We start from the raw sequence: 19,460 nt of genomic DNA, 5'->3' as shown, positions 1-19,460 counted from the left end.
ATATATATCTTTCAAATCTAAGGAAATACATTTTTCACAACAAAGAACAATTCTGCAACTGGTTTCAGTGTTTCCAAAAAGATATGTTTTTCCGGCACTATTTTGACTTCATACTTGTGGAACAGCACTTTTTTTTTTTTTTTTGTTACAACTTGTAATATTAAACATTTATATTGGTGGTATTTTTTATTATATTTGCACACGTGACTTCATTCTCATATTGCTACAAGACAGTTGCAACATCTGGACACAGTCGCTTGGAATTGGCCGTTAAAGACGAACGCCTGGATGGGCACGAAGCGATCCGTTTAGTGGCGAGCGAAAGCAACTGTTAGCCGTCAGGGTAACGCGGCGAGGCAACATCTGGCTCTTGATGGATGTTTCCACTTAACGAAACCCACCCGCCTCGCAAGCGCACGTGTTTATGGTGCACTTGACCTCTTTTAGGGCTCATTTCGAGGCAATTTCTCGCATGGTTGAATCAAACGTTTATTTCATTGGATTCTGCTGCTGAACTGCCATTTGCCTCCATGTGGTCCAACAAAGGATTCCCACACAAGTCGTTTTTCTTTTGACATTTGTCTAGCATCATTATGTTTGTTCGGAATCGGAATGCGACTAGTCATGAATCCTTGATTTGACGCCTAATCCCTATTGAAACCTTATTTTGGGGTTTAAAGCGGACGTGGAAACCTTGCCGAAAACCCAAAATTGAGACACGACTTTGGAATCCTAACTTGAAACAACACCATCAGCACCCGGCTTGAAACCCTAACACGTTAACTAAGCCTAACTGGAAATCCCTACCGTTGTTTAGAACTCTAACTTAAGCTTGAAATAAAAACTGAAATAAATTAACTTAATTTGAAACGCAAGCACGTTTGAAAAAAATATTAGGGTGTGAAGCCAGGGTTAGTGTTTCAACATAGAGGTTCAAGCGAGGTTTAAGGTTTCAAAGTCGGGGTTTTAATCATGGTTGGGGTTTTAATTCCAAGAAACTGGACTCCCAAATTGGGTCTTAAGTTTGGGTTTCAAAATATTATGCTTTCAAACAAGGGTCAGGCATCAAATTAAGGTATCGGAGTATTATTGGATTTCAGGCCTGGGTTAGGGTGTCACAGTAGGGTTCCGAGACAGCCTTGGGTTTAAAAGTAAGACAGGGTTTGCATTCCAAATTGGGGTTTTAAGTTAAAATTCCAAAGCAGGTCTTAATTTAGGGTTTTAGGCTAGACTTCTGAAAATAAGGTTCCATGACAGGGTTATGATTTCAAATGTGGCTCAGGTATCACGTTAAGGTTTCAAGACACAGTTCAGTTTTCAAGCCAGGGTTAAGCCTTTTTAGTTAGAATTGCAAAACCAGGATTAGGATTTGAAAAGAAGGGTTTCAAATGAGGGAACAGAAGCAACTCACGATGCTCCGAAACATCCACCATTTTGTGCACATACAGTGTTTCAGGACCTCTCTAACCAGCGGGGCCATAAAGGTCCGTGAAAGTACATAAAGGTCTGGCTGCTCTGCCCAATCAAGTGGGAGGTTCCAGTGTGGCATTTCATTTGCCAGAGTAATGAGAGCAAAGTAGAAAAGGTGAGGGCCCTGCCCCGTCTGTTGATTACAAACCATTAAATGGCGGAGGAGGTTGCTCACACTCAATTGCATCCATCATTACGGAAGAAAGACCATTCAACTCCCCCCGCCGTGTATATCATCGCGTTAAGGAGCTGTGTTCATCTTGCAATGTGCTGTGTGAGCGCTGCGTTTCCATGGAAACATATGATGGAACATCGAGGGAAGAAATATCGCGTGTGACTAGGATGGTGTAATACATCTATCAGGTTTGTCGAGGCAAAACGTTTCCCATTAGGATTTCAAACGAGGGCTTGGGTCTGTTTCAGGTTTCGGTTTCAAGCCAGAGTTACGTTTTCAAGGTGTGGTTTGACGTTAACGTTTCAAGCCAGGGTCAGAAGTAGGATTTTAATTGAGGTTTTAAAACACAGTTAGGGTTTCAAGTTAAGATTTCAAACCATGATTCGTGTTCTGAAGTAGTATGTCAAAAAAAGGTTTCAAGACAGTGTTAGGGCTACAAAAAAGGGTTTAAAAACAAGCTAATGAGGGTTTCAAAGTTGGGTTAAGATTTCAAGCTAGTGTTAGGGTTTTAAATTCCGATTTCAAAACAGGGTTACGGTTCCAAAATAGGGTCTCAAATTAATCTTTCTAGCCAGGGCCGGGGTTCCAAATGATGATTTAATGCCTGGTTTATAGTTTAAAATAAAGTTTAGGGCTTCAAAGTCGGGTGTCAAGATAGGGTTTCAAATTAGGTTTATGGTTTCAAAGTAAGGTTTCAAATTAGTCATTTAATAGTTGAGGGTTTCGAGCAGGGATTAGGGTTGCAAAGTGTGGTTTCATGACAGCTTTACAATTTCAAACAAGATTTAGGATTTCAAACATCGCTTTCAAAGCAGGGTTAAAGATTCAATCTAGAGTTTCAAACCAAACCCTATTAAGATTTCAAACATTGAAACCGTAACCCTCTTTTTAAACCCAAAACTTGGCTTTGACTGTTTTGTATATCAACATGCACCGGACTCTCCAGTGTGTTAGACGTCAAAGTGTAGTCAGGTGAGAAGTGGCAGTGATGACAACATCATGTGACAGGCCAAGTAGGCCACCAACTGCATTGGTGCCAAAGGCCAGAACTGAGGTGCATAAAGACTCTTCTTGCACTTTTTTTTTCCCGCTCAATTATTGAAATGCATAAAAATAAGACGCCTGCCCAGGAAGGTGAGCTTCACACAGCTGACCTCAATTTGCCTCCAGAAGACAAAGGAGAAAGGAATCGAGGTCTGCTGCTTCTATTTTTTTTATTTATTTATTTTTTTAATCCCAACATTAACTAGTTCCTGATGATGTTATTGATATTTTTTAAATATGGTACAGTGGTATAATTTATTTATTTATTATATATCAGGAGAATATTTCCAGCCACAGAAAATAAATCCTCTCACTGGGACAGCCAGGGACAGTTTTCACATCTTGGCCTAACTGGACAACCTGTCCTTGTTGTCCTCCCACTGGAGCAGCAGGTTTTGCCTCCTGGGCAAATATTCACAAATCTGGCTTGAAACACTGCTTTCAAACCCCAAGGCTGATTCGAACCCCACCCTTAGTGGAAACCCTACTGTAGTTTTAAACTGCAACTACTACCTCGTAATGAAACCTCAACCTCACCTGGCATTGAACCTAATATGAAACATGAATCAGGTAAGAGAACCCTCATTTGAAACCTTATTCCTAAATCTGGGTTAAAACCCTAATTTGAAAGCCAATCAAAAATCTCAAATATGGCTTGAAACCCTAAACCTGACCTGAAACCCAACTTTGAAACTGTAATTGGACATTCATTCATTCATTTTCCGATCCGCTTATCCTGACAAGGGTCACGGGGGCTGCTGGAATTTATCCCAGCTGCCTTTGGGAACCGGTTGCCAGCCAATCAGGGGGCACATAAAGACGAACAATCATCCGCGCTCACACTCACACCGAGGGACAATTTAGAGTCTTCAATCAGCCTGCCATGCATGTTTTTGGAATCTGGGAGGAAACCGGAGTACCTGGAGAAAACCCACGCAGGCACGGGGACAACATGCAAACTCCACAAAGGAAGGCCAGAGCCGGGATTGAACGCGGTACCTCTGCACTGTGAGGTCGACGCGCTAACCATTGGACTACCGGGCCGCCATAATTGGACATCTGACCCGTAATTTGAAACACTCGCCCTATTTTTATTTTTTTTATTTAGCGAATGCAAAGTCCTTCAGCCATGCAGTTGCCTCTGGGTCAGCTGAGTGGAGGGTGGCTAGCCCTCCTCTCAGTTTTTGGAGGTTTCACCCTATTTTGCAACCCTAACCTTGGCTTGAAACCAAACTTTGAAACTCTAACTCTGACTTGAAACCCTTGGAAAAAAAGTAAGGCTCACTTAGAACCACAATTTCAAAGCCAAATTTTAAAATATAAACTTTATTTTGTCAGCCAGGGGTGAAACTTAATTTTGAAACCCAAAGTTGGCCTTGAAGCAATTGACACTGCAACTTTTTGTTTGAAACACTAATACCCCAAACCTTATTGAAAGCCTTTTTTGAGACCCAATTGATAAGCTACTTTGAATCTTGTCACTCGGGCTGGACTAGCTCTCTTAGCACAAGATTCCATCAAACCAATCTATTTGTAAAAATATCTCCAAGAGCTACTCAATCAGGAATGAACAGATGGAAGAGCAGGCCGTGGTGCGTTCAATGACAATCCTTTTTAATTACAGACATCATTAGTCGAGCTTTGCCTCGAGCACCCCCCTCCCCCAACTAAAATCTGTCATAGTTTTTTGGTCTCTTTGCGTTGAGCTGCTGATCCAATTCTTTATTTCTTGGGAAATCATGTTTTTAGATGTTACAGAGCAGTGAATTGGCAGCAGATTTTTGATCACTGACATCTTAGCGTTTCAAGTCCACTCGTCATGAATTAGTGGTGTTGTTTTTGTTGCACATCAAATCAGCATCTGCCACTAAAGTGTTTGGATTGAATGGGAGTAAAAAGCAATTATACGCTTTTCTGAGGACAAATAAAAACATTTATAAAACATGAAAGAGTGTTTTTAATTCATTAATGTGCTAGGTCAATGAGTCCAATTGATCCCCCCCTCCCAAAAAAAAAAAAAATTGACAGAAGAATCTGTGTTGTTGTGTTTTTATAAAATAAAAAAAGGATTACATTTCGTTTGAAACATCAAATCATTAGTTCTTAATTAACTTCACTATTGCAGTCAAGTGGATAATTTTGTATAGAAATAGAGAAAATGTATTATGGACACTTGTGAATATAATGCATTTCGGATCATGGATGGGATGGATTATTATCTATTTCAAATCATTTAGACTTTAAGGTGCTTAACTTGCATCTTTTTCTTACCTCTATTAATTTATTTAATAAAAGATCAGTTGTGTACTTTTATGACTTTAAACTAGATGCCAATTACAAGGCCAAATACAAATCGTCCAATCAATACTGTAATAAATAGTTTAATATTCTGGGCAAAAAAAAAAGAAGGATAATTTATTTTGTCTCCAGCTAAAACTGTTAACTGAAACAGCATCTTTTTTTTTATTTCTAAATTGTGTATTTTAACATAATAAAACACACAATTGCTCTAAATCCAAGAATCTAAACCTTTGGAATTTTTTCCCGTCTTGTATTTTACGGCAACAGATCATCTGGAATCAATGCATCATAAAGTAGATGCACTCTGTTTTCATAAGCGCTCCATTAGGCCGTGTCCGTTTTGAGTCACAGCTATCAATAAAACTTTCACCGCAAGCTGGGAGACATGTTGATGTTCGTCTCCACGGAAATGCACCCCCCCCCACCCCCCTGCTTGCCCAAAGGAGGCATCCGACAGTGTGAGTCCGTCCGGTATTTTCCTGGACACTTCCTGTGAAAAATGACACAAATCTCTCTTCACCTTGCTCTTAATCTCCTCCCGTGCTCCAGATAAGAGCCTTTTTGCTCCCACGATATAAATACAGCCGGAAAGGCACAATATCAAAAAGAATTGTGGTGGTCAAAGATAATACAGCATGTCAAACATGCGTGTGGATAACCGCGTGATTCAAATGTCGCCTACTTTACCTACAGGCAAAGTTAGTTAGATAGTTAAAGCCTTTTTCACAGCCGGTTTAAAGACCCTGTAAAGTGATCGCTTCACTTGGGCATTCATTAAGACAACCCCCCCTCACCCCACCATCCCTGGTGGAAAGTACATGAATATGTAGAAAGTTTGCTCAGCACCAAAACAGCTTAAATTGCATCTGAGGTTCTGCAACCTGTATATCTATTTTTTTTTTTTTTTGTGAATCATTTTGCTCATTTTTTAAAATTTTTCCAATGTGAAATATGTGCCTTCGCTCAATAAAGGTTGGGAGGTTGCAAAAAGGCTGCCTGTTAAGGAGTAAAACGACAAGTACCCCACGACAACACCATTGCAGTCAAGCGGCGATAGTCAATCGCGCCGTCATTCTCCTCAACAAAGACGTTGCCGTTGCAAACACTCGGCCGTAAAGACACAACCATCAAACGTCAAGATTCTCCTCTAAATAAATGTCACGGCCCAAAATGCTGGAAACAGTGAAGAATAGCAAACATTTCAGCCTGTGTAAAATGCGATCGTCATGATCATCCAAATGAGGTCATCCATGTGAAAAAAACACAGTTGTTGATGATAAAGTTTGCCTTCAGATGTGCACGAGCAACCTGGACACGGTTTGTGTGTCTGACTCAAGTGTGGCCTTGACAGAAGGGGCCGGCTTTGCCAGGTGGGCGAACATCCCATGGCGTGACGATAACGGCGGTGAGTAGGGTGACGAAGGCCTTTGGATGAAATTTATGTGCACCGTTGCGTGTGTGTGTGCGTGTGCGCGAATGCAAGTGCGTGTGGTTGCATGACTTTCAACAACTGTGTGCTTATTGATCCTTTCTGAGTCATATTAATGCACCACAAGTGAATCCTAGTTTGAAGCCCTAACCTTTCTTCAAACTCTAACGTCAGCTTAAAGCTCAAGCGGGAAATCCTATAACCGACCTGAATATTCTTACTGGAACCCAAAACATTTGTTTAAAACCTGAATTAGAAACACAAACCCTCAGCCCTGCTTGAAACCCTAATCTAAATCCATACTCTCTACTCGGAAGCCTAACCCTGGTTTGAAGCCCAAATTTGAAATGCTTTGCTTCAAACCTTCACTTGAAACCTCTATCAGATTTGAAACTATCATGTGAAAACCCAACCTTGACTTTCATCCAAAACATTTTTCTTGAAACCCTAATTTTATTAAATTTACTTGAAACCCTAAGTCTATCTTGAAACTCTCAGGTTTGTGTGAAACCCTTTTACAGGCATGATAGTTGAATTCGGAAGCCTTTCCCTGGCTTGAAACCCACATTTAAAACACTGACTTATGTTTGAAACCGAAATGCTAATTCTCATCCAACTGATCTTTTTACGCTCACACAAACTGACCAAAATGCACATTATAAATTGACAAAATCCAGAACGAATGGGAGCCAATTTCAACCCCAAGAGGAATCCAAAACCATTTTAGTTGTTTTATGACATTCAATTGTGCAGGCGTACCTCGCGTTTGTGTCTGTCTAGCGCAGATTGTGGATGTCGCTGCTGTTATTCCCTTCCTTTCTGTCCCAGTTCGAGCGTTCCAAGTTAGCTTTCTGAGCATCAAACTAATCTGTGAGTCACTGAGTCCTATTTCCAGTCGCACTGTTTATGCCAAAGGCAACTATAGAGGGGAAAAAAAAGAAAAGAAAAGAAAAGAAAATCTCACGAGGGATTTGTGGCGAATAAAAAAGCTATTAGCAAAGATTAAAGTGATTTGAAATGTCCAGTTACAACTCATGAGGACTCTGTTAGTAATACTGGTTTTACTGGTGCAACGATAAAGCAGTGGAAATTTGTTTTCAAAGATTCTTCCATCGATATGCATGAGTCTCGGTGGTAAAGTTGTGCATCAGTCACTACTCTTGACCTTAACCGTGGCTTGGTACACTTATTCAAAACCCTAACTATTGTTTGGAACCCTAACACAAGGATGAAAACCTCATTTTAACCCTGAACCATAACGTCAACTAGTGGTGGACGGATTGATCCAAACAGCAGTCATTGCAAGACCAAGTCAGTATCAATATTGGAGTGATACTGGCATGATGAGATCAATACCGTAGTTGTAGTTTCGCTCTTGTATGCACCCCGTTGGTTTCTTCAGACGGAAGACAGCCAGGTTCAACAGGACAGACAGGCACAGTTTGGTTCCTTAAATGTTTTATAAAATGGGTTGTGGATTGATAATCTTAAACAACTAGTTTCTTTTAGTAAAAGAAAATAGTAATAATAATAATAATCCAGAAAAAGATGTTTTATAATTTTTTTCCTATGGTAGAAAGTGAAAGCTACGTGTGGTGAAAAAGCAGTATTTTCCATTTGCCACGAAACTTTGTCTCTTAACTTTTAACTGTTTGACAATTAAAAAAAAAACAATAAATAAACTTCACAAAAACACTTAAAGTTCTTGAAACGTAATTGCGATTTAGCAATTTGCCGATGTAGCAACCTTAATTCTTGGCCCTATATTTACTTGGTATCGGATCGTGACCAAACTATGCCGTATTGCACAGCACTTGGAACAGCCTCTGCACTCAATGTTCAAACTTTAAACTTGGTTTGAAACCTGACTTAACCCTTGTCTGAAACCTGAACTCAACCCTGGCATGAAACACTAATTGGAAATCCTACACAAGGCGAGAAAGTCGATCCCTAGTTTGAAACCTTAACACTTGCCTGAAACCCTAATTTGTAAAAATACATCTTTGAACCTTAGCACGGCACAGTGATACATTGGTTAGCGCGTTGACCTCACAGTGATGAGATGGTACCGGGTTCAATTCCAACTCCGGGCTCCCTGTGTGGAATTTGCATGTTCTCCCCGGGGCTGCGTGGGTTTTCTCCGGGTACTCCGGTTTCCTCCCACATTCCAAAAACATGCATGGCAGGCTGATTGAACACTCTAAATTTCCCCTAGGTGAGAGTGTGAGCGAGAGTGAGGTTGTTTGTCTGTGTGTGCCCTGCGAATGGCTGGCATCCGGTTCAGGGTGTCCCCCGCCTACTGCTCGAAGACGGCTGGGGTAGGCTCCAGCACCCCCTTAGCCTACATTAAACCCGAGTTCAACACCATGACAGATAACCCCAATTTTAAACCATGACAATTATTTGGAAAATTTACTTTGAAACTAAGCCCATTTTGAAATCATAAATCGACACTGCAACCCTTCTCTAAAACCCTAACCCTGGCCTCATATGATAATCCGAAGTCCTAAACAAGCCTGAAAGCCTAATTTGAAACAATTAGGCTTCCCTTAGTTCCTCGTTTTAAACCCCAATTTTTAAACCCTGAACAAACTTGAAATATTTCTTTGAAACCACGATGCCACGTTGAAGCCCTAAACTTGTATTGAAACCCTAATTTGAAACACACAGTGTGGCTTGAAACCCGAATCCTACACTGAAACCCGACCACAGCCCTGAAACCCTTTTGCGAATTTGACAAATTAGTCTTGGATGTGCATATTTAAGTTGTCATCATATCAATAAATTGAACTCTTGCCTCCTTTAAATGAGTCACACAGCTAGAAACCACAAAATGGCAACAGCGTCTTGTCATACCTGCGAGGCTACCCGACGTCGGAATTCTCGTTGACCACTAAAGACGTCGATCCGAGACCTGGGCTTGCGTGGGACGCTCCTCGCAGGTTCCTGCCCGCGGGCTGAAAAGCAGAAGAAACAAATGAAAGGCGACGTGGCGAGTGAGCTCGCCCACTTGAACCAACTGAGCCGCCGCAAATGTGCCGCCATCCGGAATAAAACAATCCTGGAAGAAATGTCAGTCCGAGCGAGAGCGGGAGAAAAACGCGCAGTCCTCGCATGGCCGACTTGTTCATTTTTACGCCTAAACGGCAAAACCGCGTTGGCTCGTTGTGCTGCCGTTGCAATGTGGAAAGACAAGCAAACGGGGATGCTTTTTTTTTTTTTTTTGTTTAACTTGGGAGAGCTCCCGAAACAGGGCCGTCTTTGCTCACCCGCCCGTTACATTTATTTTCTATGCTAGACCCAAAAATGTTCATGAATAAATTGACCGGCTGTATGACGAACCCTTTTTCAACGTTTAACTTGGCAAGCTCCTGAAAACTACAACTGCTGAACTTTGCGCTTATCACCGCTGTTAAGGTTGTTTCTCAAGTACCCTAAAAATAGTCATCGATCAAATTGACCCACTGCATATTTTAACAATGTTGTCCTTTTCACAAATAGAATTGATGGTCATGTTTTGTTTTTCACTTTTGATGCTTTTTTTTTCCCCCCATTTGCTTCTTTGGTACAACAAAGGTCAAATTGACCACCACACACTTAGCCCTCCTGTTATTGTGTGGGTAAAATTATATTAGCCATCAAAATATGAAATAAATTCAGCATCCATCTTTTTTAAAAGCTGATTTTAAAGCAGGCCATTTTGACCTTTGACAAACAGGATGGTTAGAAAAGAGTCAAAAAGTCCAAGTCGGCGACATATTTACACGATTGATGAAGGTTGTCAACACTCAAGAGAAAATAACCTTTGACGCGTCCCTGCCGCTTTAGCTGTTTGTTTGATGTCTCAGAGATTATCATCTGCAAACCTGTCAATGCCCTTATTGATTATGTCTGGGGGACTTGGCCACAAACTGTCAAAAACTGGGTTACGGTAAGTCTCAGAAAATGTGATTAGGAGCGGAAAAAAATAAGGTCCACAGAAATGCTCATGGGTCAATGTGTCAATGTCAATGTTGTGATAAGTATTGAATACTATGACCATCTGGTCTCCTTCCTAAAAAGAAGACCAAGTATTGTTAATGCTCGAACACAAAAGGAAATGATTTGGGTCATAATGAAATATTTGGTTAAGACTGATGAGTGCTCACCATTCTTCCTCAATTGCTTTAAGTCACAATTAATTAACGAATTCCACATCATCGACAGAATCTTCTTCTATGTGGTTCTTTACAAGGGCAGCTGCTGATCCGCCTCCACGAGTGATTTGAGTGTGGTGCCACGCGGCAATTTGCAAGGCCGCTTAATTGAAGAAAAGGCTTAATGAGGCTCCCGGAGGATTGGAATGTAGGCCTCCTAAATGGCTCAGGTAGGGAAAGACACGGTCAACAGGATCAGAGTAAAGGCCTGTGAAATTGCCATGAGAGGGCTTAACTGTGACATGCCGTATTTAGTTCATAAAATCTTCAAGTTAAATATTGGGGGAGGGGTGCTTTCTTTTCATTTTATCCATAACAAGCAACTACGATAAAAAAGGACATGACAAATAAGTATGGAAAGACTTTATGGAATGTTAGGGTACCATTGTGCAGTAATGCCACCCAATGACAGCTGTGTGACAATGTGCAGATCATCAAGCAGAGATAAAGTGGTGCGATACAATCCTATGGCGGTTGTGCAGTCGGTGCAGATAACCGTCACACCAGTGGCAGTAATTGTAGTACAATTTTAGGTGTGCAAATATACCAAAAGTCCTTTCGCGCTTGAAAGTTACATTGAAACTGTAACATTTATTTTGTGACTTTGTGAATGCATACACTTTGTTTTTCTTCTTTCTTCTTTCTACCCTCAATCTTGCTGCTGTAGAGTGTAAATTTCCCCAGGGTGGGACAAATAAAGGATATCTTATCTTATCTTATCTTAAAGTGTCTGGTGCTGTGGAATATAGATCAAGGACAATTGTTCAAGTATCTACAGAGCTGGAGCTACAATGATCAATGAATTTATCTTTCATTTGTTTTTATGCATTCTTTTTTTATTTCTTTATATTTGATTTGCTAAAATATTACTTACACTTACTGAATCCATACAGTAAGTGTAAAGTGAGATTTAATTTATTGGAATGTTGAACCAGTCCTAGCCTAGACAAACTGATACCATGGTTTTTGCTTCCAATGTACAGTGTTTCAATGATTGTTCAAATAGCATACTGTAGATGTTCTCATATTAACAAGAAAACCTTGCAGTTTTATAGACATAAATCGCAGAGGCAGACATTCCGTCACACTGATGTAAGTAAGGTCTGTCAGTCTGAAATACGGATGGGAACGCACTGACGGTTTCACCAGACCGATGATGACCACCTCGGATAAACTTCTAATAAAAAGCAGAAATGCTCAGAGAAAAAGTGATCGGAATAATATTCATTATTTCATACAAGATTTAAGTGTAACATCAACAGAGTCAAAGTATTACACTGTGAAGTCAGAATGATTTGTTAAGTTCATTAATTTAATGTTAATTTTGCTCTTGTGTTTCATGTGATTTCTTGTTTTGTCTCCTCATAGTGTGTCCAAAATTGATTTTTGGGGTGGCCAAAAGTTGGCCTCTCAAACTGCTTTAAACAACAAAGCATATGAGGGAAAAGAAGAAGAAGAAGAAGAAGAAAACCTTTATTAGTCTCGCAATGGAGAAATTCCCAATTCACAGCAGCAAAGTTATGAAAGGAAGAAGTAGAACAACAAAATATAGGAGCTGCTGGAAAGGCAGCCACTCTCGCGGCGCCATTTAAGTGGTTAGGACTGCACGACTGTCCGTGTTTTGTTGGTTATTTTACGTTATGTTAACTGTTTTGTTAAGCACTTTGTTACAGCTGCCGCTGTTGTGAAAGCGCTATATAAATCAGCATGTATTATATTGTATTGTATTGTATTGTATCCACAAGGTTTGCGAGCCCATCATTTCTCCATCTGACAGCCACACATCAAACAGGAGTGGGCAGAGATAAATGGCAGGGACATTGAAGTCGGATCAATTCCATCTAGCGAGGTTCCTCACTGGGAAACAAAAGACCATGGCTGTCGACAAAGCTCAAGTCACTTCAACGTGTCCTTCAAAGGGAACATGCTGAGTTCAATTTATTTATTTATTTTAAAACAAGTGTACCGAGGTGGTGGTTTACAAAGTGGTTTGCTTGATTTGTGTCACGCTGAGAGAATACTGTGGATTTTGGTAGGGGGTTTAGGTGCTGTCATACTTTTGTTTTGCAGATCCCATGGCCACTGCAAGGACAAGAATCTAGATCTGCCACTGGTACCATTACCCTCCACAAAAGATTGACAGAGTAAAAACTGTCGTCCCGCAAACGAGCAACAGGAAGCTAACAATGGATTGCAGCCAGAGTAGGTCTTGTGTGCTTTGAATTCAATTGGAAAAGCTTTCAGAAGATATGGTTGAAAATAAATGGCTGCAGTGCAATAACTCCATAGATTTTATCACGTAAAACTCAAGATACAGTAATTACCACAGCATCACTACAGTGATTACACCGCAACATGCAATTAGTTTCAGATGGTTGCCAAGGACAACAGACATGCACTGCTACATGAACTTAGCATGATTGGAACTAAGCTTCGAGTGTGAAAGAAGCTTCATGAAAAGAACTAAAGAGCCCTCGGTGATTTCCTTTATCTGTGTGTCTTCAAATAGACTAGACAAGTAGCTAATTCAACACTTGGCCGTGTGTGTTTCATATACACATGAAGAATAAAAAAAAGAGAAGACAACAGAGAGGGTAAGGAGAGATGGGGGGAATTTGGTTCAAAAGGTCACGTAAATGTCAGACACGAGTCGGGACAAACTTTTCCTCGCAGGCGGTAGCGTAAACTTTGAATAAAACAGTAAGGGGAAGGGAAAAAAAAGGTTAAAGAAGGCGACACCGAAAGTGAAGCCAGACAAGAAAAGAAATGCACCCTTCTAAATCAGAGCAACAGAAATAATGACAAAGTGAAAGAACCAGGGTAAGAATAATATTAGCTCGACTTTGAAGCTCAAAGCAAATCAACAACATCGGCACTTTATTGCCATTGCTCAAAGCCATGTTGGTCACTACATTAGGTATACCTGAATTGATACTGTCAGTATCAATCAACCAATCAACTCAGTTCGAGTTATAAAGCACATTTCACACACAAGGCAAACCACATGTCCTTTACAGTGGTTAAAATCAATGAGAATAAATGCAACAATAGTGGAAACAACAATAAAATGAAGAGCATTTGAACTTAATGATAGGGAAAGCAGATAGTAAAGAGTACAATGACATGATACGGAGACTATAACCCCAAGCAAGTCTACTTTCTGACCCAGGCCTCCAGAAATATAGCTTTTGCTCTGAGTCCAATCTAGACCAGAAGTAGAAGAACTCTTGTGAGAATAAATAAGGCATAGAGCAACCTGCCTCACCTGGCGGACCGCGATCCACTACCGGACCGCCGACCTCCTCTGTCCGAACCTCCTCTGTCCGGACCTCCTCTTGTCTCGGCAAATTGTATAAAATAATAATTTATAAAGTGATTTTTACGCGATACATTTTATATTTGTGGACTATTATCTGCACATTACCGCGATCGCTTGTTAAAATTATCCGTTGTATTCTTTGCGTGCACTAACAGATGTACAGTTACATTTGAATTACTGTAATAAGCTGTTTCAGCAAATTAGCGATATGAAGTAATGATTTTGTTTTTCTGATAATGTTTTAGAAGAGGTAGTGACAGTAGTAATTGTGCTATCGATGCTACTTACAGTATTTTTGATGGGAACAGTGGGAGCAGTTGTAGTAGTAGTAGTATTAGTAGTAGTAGTAGTAGTAGTAGTAGTAGTGATGATGATAATGGTGGTAGTAGTGATGATAATGGTGGTGGTGTTGGTGTTGGTGAGAGTAGGGCAAGTAGTAATAGTGCTAGTGTTGATGACAGAGGCGATTGCTCTAAGACTGCAAGGGAAGCTCAGCTTCCCCTAAAACGTCAAAAAGTAAGTGATCAAATATATGTGTGTACGTACAATTGTGTGGACATGTCATTGACTAAATATGCACTACAACGCGCTCAACTTTTGTTCCGAATCAGCTTCTTATTACTGGTTACTACGCGACTCTCTTCTCATTTAAGCCCGCAGCTTCGCTGTGCTTTAAACTGTGTGGACGCTGAGCGTCGACCGCTCAGACGCTGGGCCTCTCGAGAGTTCAGTGTCGGTTGTCCCAATGCATTGAAACGAGACGAGTCATTGGATAAATGCTGGTTTTGTCCCGCCCATCGGACGCTCGGCGTCTCTGGGAGTCTATGGACAGTGGGTGTTTATCGGCTGGCCCGGACGCTCAGCTTTTCTGCATGATGATTGGATGGTCTGTCTGAGGCTGAATCTCATTTTGATTGACAGCGAAATGAGCCACTCACCGATCTTATGGTGAAGGCATCCTTGTCATTTTTTTATTAAGGAACGGAGAGTAGAATTCACGTATAAATAAACGGACACATTTTATGATTTAGGCCGAAATTGAGCTTCCTCTCCTTGACAGACCAGCATCCGCCACTGGTTGATGATATGTAAATGGTACTAGTAGTAATGATACGAGTCATGTTGGTAATTGTCGTAGTTCAAGGCTCAAATTCAAAATTCCTTGTGGCACAGTTTTGCAAATCAATGACTTCATTTCAGGAGTAACTTTCTAATTTTGTGGAGCAATTTTTAAAGTAAATCCCACGGACCTCAAGCACGGGTTTCATGAAACGATACAAAATATTACAATATAACCAATGAACAATTGGTTGTTTTCTTTTTTGATAGAATCAATAGCTTTTGTTCCATAAAGTCACATTGTGTATAGCATATAACATTTATTGTACAGATCTATAAAAATCTGAGTAAAAGTCAAAACTCAGGAATCTATTGTAAAAACAAACAATATGAGAGTACTAACATACTGTAATATCTGTTTCTTGTTATTTGTGTATTTGAGGGCTGGGTTAGTTTAGTCGGGGGTGACGCCATAGAGAGGGGACGAGCCAGGTTAGGGAAATATCGGCTCCGGCAGTCAGTCTGAGTATGGAGCGCATGGGCGTGAGTTGTGGCCGACAACAGCTCCTGTGAACGTGGCTTAACCACTGCCTATTTTGTTTATTAATAAGCGAACAGATTGCATCAGCGACTCTGTGCATCCTTGTCCACATTGAAGGGCATTACAATACTTTTAACTTAATAGGCCACTCCTCTTGGCTGACATATACACTGTGTCAATTTTAGGTTAGCTTAGCATTTAGTATGGCTTGCTCAGCATCCATTTGTAAGTCTGATACTTGTCACAAATGTGTCTTATTTGCTCCCACCAAGGCAATGATTACTGACTTAGGAGTGACTCTGCAGCATGTGCAGTAAAAGAGTGTTTCGTAAATGCAGAGAGGAGATTCAATGTTATAACTCACATCAGCGATCAATAGAGCAATATCAGAGTGAGCTAGATGGCCGATTAAACAGCATCACATTGATAGCCTTAGGGGTCGCATCTGATTGCTTTTAATAAAAGACACTAAGAAACGCTCCTCAAGTATCTTGTCCAGAACATTTAGCGCAGCTAATGTTTTGCTCAAGGACCTGTTGAGACTGCATTAATGGGCTCTCAGTCACACGCCCTAGACCACCATTTTGATTTCTTATACAGTACACACTGTGACCACCTTAGCATTACAATAATTCTCTTTTTAGATAGCACTTAAACACAGGTCAAGATTTGCCGGAGCATGAGTTAAGAAAGTGCTCTCTTGCTACAGTATACTGTATGCAAGAGTTTTATCAATTCTGATTTGGCATTGTGCCAGAGGGAAGATGTAGAATCCCATTAACCCACTTTAGAAAGTTTCTCCACATCTTATTAATGTTAGCATTCATGTTAGCATTTAAACAACTCTCGTTAGAAGGGTACCCCATGCCTAGGCTAGTTGTAAAATCCCTTATTAATCTGCCTGCACACTTTCTCTACTTAATTTGCAATCTTGATAAAAGCTAATATGTTAGCATTTTGTTAATTCTCAATAGGTATATTAACCGGTGACTGATGGGTTGTAAAATCCATCATTGCTCTGATTTCACACTTAACCTAAGCATGTTGCTCTCTTGCAAAATTGTACCGCATATCAATTGTTAGCATGGTATTATTTGATCAACTTAATGCTCAACTACAGGGCAAGATGTACAACCCTCATTAAACTGCTTTAGCGCTTTGTCACTTCCTGTTACTACCTGTATACATGTTAGCATACCCAATGTTGGCATGTTAGCATTGTATCAGTTCTAATAACGCAAAGTATCAGACAACAGGGCAAAATCTAAAATCCTTATTAATTTGCCTTCACACTTCTCTGTACTCTTGTTGCTACCCTGCTTATCAGGATAGCAAACCTTAACATTTTATTATTCTCTTTAGGCATAGTCCCAGACTACGGGATGAGATATAAAAATCCTCATTGATCTGCCTTGACAGTTTCTATCCTCAAGTTGCTATCTTGATATATATTACTACATTAAGATAAATATTAGTATTTTATCAATTTTCATTAATACATAGTGACTACACTTTTTTCATAGGCTGTGGTTCTCTGTCAAGATATATATTTTTGAAATCTTATGCACACATGCACTACATATAGCTGAGTGAAGTGATTAAAAAAAAAAAAAAAAAAAGGCCCCCGAAGCTGAAACACCCTGCCACGCAAGCGAGGAACAGATTAAGATTGATACTGACAATCCCAATGTGATAGCATATGGCAACAAATCTAGATTTAATTGGACACTTCTTATGCAAAGGGGCCCCTGCAGTAAAAAGTGACGGGCAAATAGGGCTAAAATAAGCTTGGGAAAACATCTGCAATAACGCAAAAAGAGAAAAAGAAAAAAGAAAGGCACAATCGCGTGTTTTGGGAACAACAGCAACATTTCTTCTTTGACTGCATAATCCTCAGCATTGGGCTAAAGTGATTAGCTTTCCCTCCGCGCTCAACAGCCCACGTCTTCGCCCAATTTGTCCATCTCTTGGAAATGTGGAGCGGCTCGTGGCTTCTCCAAGCCAACTGGACGAGCTGTTGGCAGTAGATGGTCAGTGGCCAGGTGCTAAAGAGGGATTGCGTGCTATCAAAAAGGGGATTGCGTTGAGTCAGCTTTCTGGAAATAGCGCGGCCGCATCACGGGGTGGCTTTGGAGAGCCTGGCCAAGCTCACAAGTGATTGCAGGGCTATGTGAAACACTGACTCATGTATGGCGAGCTCCTGAGACAACTTGACAGTGATTGGAGTGCTCTGGAAGAAAAGAGTATGCCTATTATAGCATTCTGAATCCACTGAATGCTCTGTAAGCTTATGAAGAAGGAAATAATGAGAAGCTATGAAAGATTAAATTCTTTAAAACAGGGGTGCCCAAACATTTTGGAACGAAGATCGACTTTTCGATCAACCAACCTCCCGCGATCGACCTGTTATCGCGCATGCACATACACGCCATAATGAGCAACAGCTTGACATGGAGGCATGCGACGCACTTTTGCAGCCAGTTAACTATCGTAGCTCACACGTACCATTTTAAAGTGCTTCCCTCAGCCCTCTAGATTCCCATTCTTTGCCCGTGCCCTCAGCGAATTGTACACGAAACAAACTTTGAATGAGAATAATGATAACGATAAAAGATATAGCGCAACAGCTCTGATCACAATCTGCAATTGCAGACTGCTGAGCGCTAACAACTTCCGGTGATGCAGGTCACGGCGCCACCGTAGGTTAAAGATTTACCTGCTTTATTTTATTTTATTTTTTAAATACTTTTTGTGAAAATGAGACTGATAGGATGATTAGGGTGCAGTGTACATGAACACACAAAAAAATATTTCTAACATGGACAAATATACACAAATGGTTGTTTTGTTTTGTTTTGTTTTTTTCCTCCTCTACACCCCTCGCGATCGTCTTGGGACCAGTCCGCGATCTACCGGTCGATCGCGATTGATGTAATGGGCACCCTGCTTTAAACTGTGATTTAATCACTACCACCACCACTCCAACTATTACTGCGCTAGGGATAAAGCCCTTCCCCCAAGGACGTCCACCTCGTTGGCCTCTGCACGCCCCCTGCAACTACTACTCAGTGCTGGGCAATATACAGAAATAATATATCACTCTACTGTATGAATTTATATCACAATATATTTTCAGTTATTCTATTTAAAAAAAAACACCCAAACCTGAAGCATGTGATCTTTTGAGACACATCAGAGATAACTCTAGGTATATCCATCCTAGTCATCTAAACAACAGATATATTTTGAGGTATTTTTATGATAATTAATTTTCATGATTTCATTCTATCCCTTTCAATGTGACTCAGTGGTCAGAAGGGCAGCACACAAGTGCTCTCTCTTGTGGAGCCCCCACTACGACGACTACTACTAATACTTTTACTATCACTACTAGCATTACTACTGTCAACTCTATGACTACTAATACCACTATTATCAATTCTACTGTGACTACTTTGACCACCATACCCACTATGAGTAACCACTTATACTCCTAACACCACTAATATCACTACAAGTGCTGCTAAAACCACAACCAAATCTACTACTGCTCGTAGTCACCCAACAGCACAAAAACCACTACCATCCTTACCATTACTACGGTCAACACCAACACTACTATTGGTGAGAATAATAACAACAATAATAATAATAATAATAATAATAAAAATAATAATAATAATAATAACCCTCCTGGGCAATCGGCCCCCATCAGGGACTTGCCCCGCCTCCCGGATCCCACACCCGGTACGACTCTTGCTGGTGCCTCGCGAGGTTCACACCCAGTGCGGGCCCCGGAAGGGCCCTCGCCTGATTATTGGTTAAGGAGGGTTGTGGGGTGGCTACTCCCACTCCCCTCCGTTCCGGCGGGGCGAGCGCTGGGCGCCTCACCTTCCGGTGAGACCCCACCTCTTTCCCCGCCGGCT

General features: G+C 40.8%; 1 protein-coding gene across 2 annotated transcripts in view; it reads right to left on the bottom strand.

The window, feature by feature from the left end:
* The window catches only part of lingo2 (leucine rich repeat and Ig domain containing 2), a 204,907-nt gene that overhangs the window by 119,697 nt on the left and 65,750 nt on the right, over nt 1-19,460 (bottom strand). For both annotated transcript variants that reach the window (XM_019884033.1, XM_019884034.1), the window contains one exon: nt 9,276-9,376. The gene's annotated coding sequence lies outside the window, so the exon portion shown is untranslated. The remainder of the gene's footprint in view (nt 1-9,275; nt 9,377-19,460) is intronic.

Source organism: Hippocampus comes, unplaced genomic scaffold (assembly GCF_001891065.2).
Source record: "Hippocampus comes isolate QL1 unplaced genomic scaffold, H_comes_QL1_v1.1 scaffold156, whole genome shotgun sequence".
NCBI lineage: Eukaryota > Metazoa > Chordata > Actinopteri > Syngnathiformes > Syngnathidae > Hippocampus > Hippocampus comes.
Note: the sequence above shows the minus strand (reverse complement) of the source record. Positions and strands in the feature narration are given on the sequence as shown.